Source organism: Marmota monax, unplaced genomic scaffold (genome assembly GCF_021218885.2).
Source record: "Marmota monax isolate L192 unplaced genomic scaffold, Marmota_monax_Labrador192_F-V1.1 WCK01_AAM20220418_F8-fsc00457, whole genome shotgun sequence".
In the NCBI taxonomy this organism is placed as follows: Eukaryota; Metazoa; Chordata; class Mammalia; order Rodentia; family Sciuridae; genus Marmota; species Marmota monax.
In genome coordinates, this window is record NW_026692941.1 from 80,946 (window position 1) to 90,167 (window position 9,222).

Sequence of the window (9,222 nt, forward strand, 5' to 3'; positions counted from 1 at the left end):
CAGTTGCCCCAAAGTTTGACCTCTCTGGATTCAGTTCAACTGATATGGTACGTGGCTATAAGATTAGTTCTCCTGAAATAGTCTATGTATTGGATTGTTCTATTTCTCAAGAGCCTAGAATGATTTACTGTTGTAAGTAAAAAGTGTTTAGTATTAGGTTTAGTTTCCTAGGCCCTCCAAGCTCCCATCCCTGTCCAGTTGCTTCCACTACCTTTTGAACTTTTTAGCTCCCAACCCCACCACAGAAATCAAGTCAAGCTGTACAAGGTAGATTTTCTTCTAGTCATCATGTCCTTTCCTCCTCTTCTGCTCCAGCAACTTCTGTATTAGGAGGGGACTGAGTCCACCTAGAGAGCACGTCTCCCATGCCTTTTTCAGGGCTTTAAGTGAGTTTAAACTCAATAACCAGTGAGAAAGAATTTTAGTTATGAACTGTGGAAAAGAATTTTAAATGGAGAATAAAGTGCTTTCATCTTACTTTTTGCCTGAAGCATTCGTGTATAAATCACTGCAGAAATTTCATATGAATAAAGCATTTCCTTCCTCACATCTGAATTCACGTTGACTTTAAAATGAAACCAAAAGCAATAAATATAAGTTGTTGGAGAAAAAAATCCAATTCAAATGGGTTTAATAATAATGTCTTTACTCATTTATATTCTCAGTAGGGAATGAGTATCATAAACACTTTTCTGTTTTTATCCCTGAAACTATTCTCCATTGCTAGGTCAATCTCAAGGGGATTTTATGCACATATGTACTGAGAAATTTTCTGTTTAAAAAACAGATAATGCCAAACTCCATCCTGCTTAGATATTTATAAGCATCCTTCATTGCTGTGATAACTGGGATAAATTGAACATTTTCTTCACTTTTAAAATTCAGACTGATAAAAATATTGTAAATATTTTAAAGCTATCTATTTTGAGGTTGTTTCACAAGCTGGCAATGTTTTTGAGCTTGCATTAATTGAACTTTAAATTTTCCTGTTAATGATTAAAGAATCTTTAGAAAATAAAAATTAGTTATTCAAAACCCTCTGGGTTAAAATTGATTTGAGATGGCAAGTAAGAATATTTTGCAAAATGGAATAGTATAATTTGGGGATTCACAATTTTTTCTGATTGAATGATGGAATTATGACAGCCTACATATGACACTTTCAAATATTGCTGTAAATATCTGAAATAAAGGATGAGCATTTCTACTTCACAATTCTAATAGGAAATTAAATAACAGAAAATAGTATGTAAAACATATCAAATATTTCACTAAAATAATTCACATGTACTATCGTTCTCCTCACTCACAATCATTCACTCTTTCCCTCCTATTTGTTTAGTTGTGAAATATATCTCACATGAAGAATAGTTCATGAAATATAAATGTACAGTGATAAGAATGAATAATAAAGTGAACCCCTATGGGTTGTCTGCCATATTAAGGTATTGAACATTCCCACAGAAGTCCCCTGTGTGTCATTTCCCTTCTCAGTTCTCTTCTTGGGCTATAATGAGAAACTGAGGCTGCCTTATACAGATGGCCTGATAAACCTTTTATTGGCATTTCCAGTTAACCCCTATCTCTCTTCTTTTCCTGTGCTGGCCCTGCTTCCAAGTGCTCAGACTATTGGTGTTCTATATTCTGCCCATATAGAAATCCAGTCCCACTTCTTTTGAACCTGTATCTGTCGGAATCCCAACATGAAATAGATGCACGCTCAAATTTTGAGAAAAGTTTAATAGAATATAGTTCTTTTCTACAAAGTTCTGCGTCAAATATAGGGAAACAAATATGGAATGACTCCCTTCCTGTCATGGTCTAAAGTAGCTTGACAATGGAAGTTTCTGGTGCCCAGAACTAAAGAAAGCGTGTGCAGCTATATGACATATACCCTTTTGTAAGAGAGACAGCCACCATGAGTATCTAGTTGAGCGTGATCCGAGAAGTGATCTTCTTCCAGACTCACCTTCTTTTTGGTTCTGACCTCTTGATGCTTATTCCTCATCCCACTGAAGGAACGAAATGAAAGACATAGGGCAAGATAACCCATTTATGCAGCCATGGGTCAGCCTCCTGGGGTACTAAGTAGATGACGATGAGTGGAGAATATAGTTGGACAAAAAAATAAATAAATAAAAGGCATGCACCACAGCTCCTAAGGCACCAGTAAGAGAAGCTCTGTAGAAACCACCCTGCCCTAGTGTCTTTAGATAGAAGGAAAACTTTCTGATGCTTCCTTCCTCTTCTCCTGTGCTGTCTTCAGATTTGATTCCCATCATTCTTGGGATCCTCCAAGGACCCCTCTGCAATCTGATCATCTGAACACAAAAAAAAACACTTCTTTATGATATCTTTTTTATATGTATGTCTGGCAAAATATAATTCATCCTGCAAGACTCATTCTTTTTTGAGTGGAACTCTCCTAATTAGAACTGTCTTCTCCTCTCATCTCTTTTTGCATACCCTTAGTCCATATCCCCCCTTTTTTTCAAATTTTTAATCACACAGTTTTATGAAGGAAAAGAAATGAACACGTCTCTAATCTATGTTATTCATGTTCATTTATAACTTATATGCATTAGTGGTATTAATATTTACACTATGAAAAGGTATACATATAGACATTAAGATAATAAATTAGTACAAACAAAAGTTCATACAATTTTTTTTTCTTTTTAGTCACCTTATTAGTTTACCCCACTCTGGAGTCTCAATCTTTGGTCCATACCTGGGGAATATTTGTATACTTTTGTGCTCAGGATGTTTTGAGCTCCTAGTGCAATGTTCTATAACTCTTACCATCATCCTAAAAATAAAAGAAATATAATAGAATTATCACTCTGTGTAAAGTTGGTAAGTTTTTGTATTTGTGTTTGAAACTTTTGTTTCATGTGTGTTTGGAGGGGAGGGTTACATGGGTGCATATATTCAGCTATATCCAGCCATCCTCCAAGAAGAATCCCTGGCCTCCTAAATTGTTACACTCTATTTTCTCTTATGTTATAGTGCATATTTCCTCTCCTTTACTTGGTTCAGAGGTATGCCAAACAGGACTATGCTGATATGCAAGACAAAATCCCATTACAACTAAAATATATAAATATACTCTTTATTTCCAAAAACAGAATCACAACATTTTGATGATGAAAGGCTATTAAAGATCATTTTACTTCATTCTCCTTCATTCATTGTTTTCTCTATCTCTAAAAATAATTCATGTTTCATATAAAAATTGAAAAATATAGAATAAAAGTATAAAATGAAATATATTTTCACATCTAGAGACACCAGATATTAAAATTTTAGCTTATATTTTAGTGTTTTTTTTTCTATATAGCATCTTTCATAACCAAATAGAAATTGTACTTCTTTTAAAACTCTTTCTTTAAGACTTAATATATGATGAACATGTACTTTGAGAATATACTAGTCACTGTTTAATAAATATTCCATCACAAAAGTCTATAATTTAATAAACCTTTACAGTTACAAAGTTGCATTGTTTCCACATTCTTACTGTGAAGAAATCTCATTCTCAACTCTTTGTATAGCTCTTATATAGTATAAATTTATAAAAGTACTATTTCTGTTTCACAAATATAAAACTTTCAAAAATGACTCATACTTATTAGCATATTTCTCTCCACTTATTACTAAAAGTTAAGAAGATGCTGAACATTCATTTAGTGGAGATTATATAATTTTTACCTATTTGCCAATTGAGTAAATAAAAATTGCTAAATATTTTATTCATCACGTTTCTTTGATTGCTAGGGGGGGGGGAAATGCTTTTCCAATGTGTTTGTTTGCTAGTTGTATTTCTTATTTTGCAATCTGCCTGTTATATACCATTTTTTTCTGTTTTATATTTATCTTTTTGAAGAGTTCTTTATACATGGAAAATGTTAATCATTTGCCTATCTTATATGAATCCAGTATAAAATCTTGGGCTTTACCTACAAAGATCTGGGTCACAGATAGGCCTCATGAACTGTACATGATAAAATACCAATCAATGTTTAAAGAAGCATTCTTCAGAAACGAGATCTTACCAAATATCAGGCCCTTTTAGAGATTTTATTTATACTGTAAAGGTAACCAGTTACACTGCATATAGCTGGAATTTCCTTTCTTTCCTTTATCCAGTTGTGCAAAAGTCTTGGTGCCTTTGTACTGATTCTTATCTGGTTTTGTCCTTAGGTCCAAGATCTCTCTGCAGTCTTTTCTGCAAGAACCAAGAGAACAAAACATTTTCTCCTGGAGTTGCATAGGAACCAAACAGTTTCCTTGTTAATTTATGATTCTGACACTTAATGTTAACAAAGAGTTTCCAACACCACAGAGGGACAAGTTTTACTTAAAATATTAAGATAATCATCGAAATAAATCATGCTAATCTGACACAAGCAACCTGACAAGCAAAATGTCTACTTAATGTGATATGAAAGTGGTATGATGTAAAAATGTCTAAAACAACTGTTATTTTCCTTTTGAGGAAAGTAAATTTCCTAGTAAATAATTTCTTCATAGTCTCTATCACTTCTATCTTCATGTAAAGCAGATGGATTGTTGAGGAATGTTTTAAGTTCACTGAGGTTGAAGTTTACCGTAGCTTAGATCTTAAATGCTCCCCAAAGACCTTTGTGTTAAAGGCTTATTCCCATCTGGGTGCTATTGGGAGATTGCATAAACTGTATGAAGTGAGGTCTGGTGGTGGGGCATCTTTTGGTCATCAAGGGTTTTAAATGGACTGTGGGGCCCTAGGGCCTCCACTCTCTCTTTTTCATTCATAGCCATGAAAGGAATACTTTGCTCCCACATGCACTCTGTGTCTTGAGGCACCAATCTGCAGCAGACCAAAAGCAATGGAGCCTATTGATCGTGGACTGAAACCTCCAAAACTGTGAGCCAAAATAAACCTTTCTTCTTTATAAGCTGTTTATCTTGGGTATTTTGATATAGACATGGAAAGCTAATTAAGACTTTTAACATTTTTTTGTTGTACTCTTATTTAAACAGTATCTGTTTTAGAGCTTTGTTGAAATTATCTTGTCTTGGGCTTCACTTGTCTTAAATGTAAAATGCTACTGAATTAACTGTCTGAAGGAAAGAGACCAGAAGAGATCTCTCCTTATGTTCCTAAATGAACCCTCCTCTTCAAGCCCTTCTTCTTTGATGAAGCAAGTCTGGTTTCTTCTGTTGATCCTTCACTGACTCAGGATTAGCTGGTATAAATAAGTAATCCATGAGACTCCTTATGTCTTGTAACTCTAGCAGGCTACTTTTTAAGTATCCTTATTTTTGTTTAATAAGATGCAAAGCCATCACCTAAGCCACTGTTATAAAGGTATAAAAATGCTAATGTAATCTTTATAAGTCTGTTATTGCTTCTCTAGGAAGACTATAAGATAAATCAAACCTGCATCAACACAGCAAATACCAAAGTGTTCAATGGAAGTTCCTTTTCCTGTGTTGCCACCAGGCAGTGATAATGGTTGTAAACAGCATATGTCAGACATCTGTATCTCAAATTCTGGAGGGTTCCAGTTTACCTTCTGTCTCTATTTGTTCTTCCAAAAATGAGAATTCATCAGCTTTTCCTCAGAAGTTACTTTTTAATTGTCATTCTACTTAATGAGTACAGAATTCAAAACCACATTTTTATTTGACTTAATTTACAGAAGTACGTTATGATGGGCTCCTTTATTCTTTTGTTTACAAATCTGAAAATTGAAAATGAGTGGAGCACCTGACATTCTTTATGTCCTAAAGCATTTAGTTTCTCAGAGTGTCCGAGGTTATCTTCAACTGAACGTGTACTCCTATCTGCACTCTTTTCTCGTCTCTGAGGAATATTGTGAACACTCACAGGAAACTTCCTTTGCCTCACAGTTATTATGGTACTCAGTGGCATAATAACATTGACAAAAGTTGCTAAAATTATTGGACCCAGTTGGATAATAAATAATTTGAGGGATTTTTGTCCCTGGTTCCTGAAAGGGAGACTCTAAATCTTTGGAATTTTCCAAGTGATATGAGTGAGTGCCTTTGTTATTTTTGATGGGACTTTGGGATCTCACTTTGAGGTCAGCCAAATCTCCCAACCCTGGGGGAAGGAAGAGGCTGGATATTGAGTTCAATCATATAGCCAGTGATTCAATCAAATGTGGCCATGTAAACCCCAATAAAAACTCTGGACCCTGGATTTTGTGGAAGTTTCCTGATAGGGAGATACATCAGAATCTATGATTCATTGAACACAGGAATTAATCCTCTAATTTAAAGGGATGTAAAGTTATACACAAAAGCTCAAAATAGAAGCTGTATTTTTTTTTCAGCAATAAAGAGGCAATTTTTGTCTGTTTCCCAAGTCCTTTCTCCTGAACTGAGATCTACTCTGTTTTAGTATTGCCAATTCAAATCATGTCAGTGAGAGACACCTAATGATTATGAAACCTTTCCATTTAAAACTTACTTTGATGTAAGAACAAGACTCTGAATATACAAATTATATGCAAATGATAAGGAGAATGTGCATATGAATACTTGGAAATCAAAAGGAATAAATCTAACATATTTGTCCTATGTACACTTATGAAAATACTTAAGTGAACCCCACCATTAAGTGCCCACCCATAAGATTGGGGTCCTAATTAGAATGAAATATATAGCTTATGCTTATATAATTTTATCAAAATGGATTCTACTGTCATGTATAACTAAGAAGAATCAATAAAATAAAACAAAAATTAAAGAAAAGGTCACATATAGACAAAACATTGTCTACATTAAGAATGAAATCACCATTGCTTTGCTAGGTTGTGAGATTTTATATCCAGAGATTTGACCTGTTTATTACTCAAATATTCTTGAAGTTATTCAAGAGCAAAAGGTATTTCATATAGCAATAAAATGAAAATTATTGCAGTTAAACCTATTGGCCATACTTTGCAAGACAGAGTTCTACAGATGTTTCTGAGTAATTTCCAAAAGACTCAACAGGTAGATATTGAAAGATTCTCTAATATTGGATTGCACTCAGAATGACAGATGAGAGTCAGATTTCAGTTAGGAGTAGCATCATGGGAAATAACCAAGATGTCAAATAAAATTAAATCCATCAAATTTTAGAAAAGCTTAAAGATAATTCATTGAGCCTAAAGAAACAGACAATAAAATAGTAAAGAAAATTAAAAGTGGGCAGGAAGGATAGAGGGAGAGGAAAAGAAACTTGAATAAACTTAAAGTTACAAAAACAAACAAAAAAACCTTTCAACAAAATCTTTTGCAAATCAGCAAGTGCAAATTGTTGAGAACAGCTCAGTGGGAAATATATATTCTATGCAATGGACAAAAGAAACAAGCTCAGTTTATTACAATAAGTTTTTAAATGATATCTCCATAATGCACAGTTTTGTCAACAAAGCACCACCTGGAACATGGAAACCGTTTGCTTACTCTGATCAGATTTTCCTTACCTTGACTGTTTAAAACTTCACTAATTCAGAACAATTAGTACAACCTAGCATAAGTCTAAATTGTGGAATGTTTTAAAATAATGTGACCTGCATCAGGCTGCCTATACAAGTGTGCATTTGTCAAGATAATAGAGAGTTTACTATAGTACATATCTTACCAAAAATTCTTCATCAAATATATTAGAGGATTGAAAGAAATTATCTTTGATCCCACCAGTTTCATCATTCTGTAATTTGGGCATAGAATCTTAATTGTCCATAAGTGGATTCTTTAATGTTAGTAAATAGTTTATCCTCTTCAGTAATTCTAAACATCTCTACATTAAATTTTAATTTAATTATTCATTTACTTTGCAAGTATTATATTAATAATTAATAAACACTTGCTGCATTTCTCTAGCATTGCTTTAATTGTATCTTTGCACATATCTAAAGGTCCTCTGTTTTCTAGTGCATCAAGCCAAATACCACAATGTTATCTCTCTCTATTACATTAGGTTAACTTCATGTAATCGGCAATTATCTATTGCATCATATTAAGAAAATACTACATAAGTTATTACATGCACATAACACTATTCTCATCAATTTGCAGAAGCATACATAAAAGTTTAACACATATTTAAGTTTCTCTTTGCATATTCTCTTGTTTTTCAGGCCTACTTTTAATTTACTGTTTTCTGCCAGCATGTTTTTAGTTTGACTCCCAATTTAGAACCTACATAAACTTCGAACCCTCGAGTCACTCATTACCTCTTTGGTGACTTCTTCCTTGACCTTAGTCCACGCAGTTCCACACTGAGTCCTCCTTGGTCTTCAGTTGCAGCCATGGGACTGATGTGAGTTATAGGCCATATTATTCTCGAGTTGACTTAGTTTCTTCATGCATTTAAGGCAGACACCATGTCTTAACGTTTGTTGTTTCCTTCTTGTAAATTGAGGAGGATAGTATTGAGTTCATGATATTGGATATCATTGACAACCCATGTAGTATTCTCTTAATATGATGAAATAAATAATTGACAATTACATGATATTTATCTAATATGGTAAAAATGCAGAGATTAACTTCTTTTGAGAGTAACAGAAGAAAGGTTCGGGGGTGTAGCTCATTGGCACAGCACTTGCCCAGCATGCATGAGTCCCTGTGTTTCATCCCCAGCACCACAAATAACAACAAAAAACCCACAACAGCATAAAAATACAACAGGTGAGCATGGGAGGATTTTTTCTTGAAGACTTAGCCACATTGTTCCAGGTGAGTGAAAAGAATGTTCAAACAATAGAAGAAAATGTTACACCCCAAACGTTAACGCCCAATGACATAATTTATAGAGGCCACCTGCAACTTGGCACAAGTCTGCAATAGTGGCACGAAGTCTCCAGCAGAACAATAAAGCGCCTGCCTCTCCTAAGCAAGATGAAACCAACAGCCCCCATCGAGGGAAATACAGGATTTCCCCAGCCGTCAGCACAGTGAGTCAGCGTCTCCTGCACTGAACAATGGATGGATACACAGCCACTGAGTGACCTTTCATCCTTCTCCTTTTTTAGCACAGCATGTGCCCTATTTTCATAGGTAGGATCACTGACGCCTCGTTTTTTTGTTTTTTTTTTTTCTGCCCCTCTTTGCCACCATTTGTTAGGCAGGAAATCTGCAATGTTATTTTCAGTAAGTGGGAGAGGTCCGCTGTCAACCAAAATGCAGGCAAAAAAGTTTTAGGTCAGGCCAGTCTTTTAG

The 9,222-nt window shown here is 34.5% G+C and overlaps 1 long non-coding RNA gene across 1 annotated transcript; it reads right to left on the reverse strand.

Annotated features, from left to right (window-relative positions):
* Positions 1-1,775: 1,775 nt before the first annotated feature.
* On the reverse strand, positions 1,776-8,896 carry LOC124097597 (uncharacterized). Its single transcript, XR_006853292.2, has 4 exons — positions 8,235-8,896; positions 4,056-4,228; positions 2,732-2,809; positions 1,776-2,321 (listed from the first exon to the last, which is right to left on the reverse strand). It is a non-coding gene; the product is annotated as an uncharacterized LOC124097597 (long non-coding RNA).
* Between the last annotated feature and the right edge of the window lie 326 nt (positions 8,897-9,222).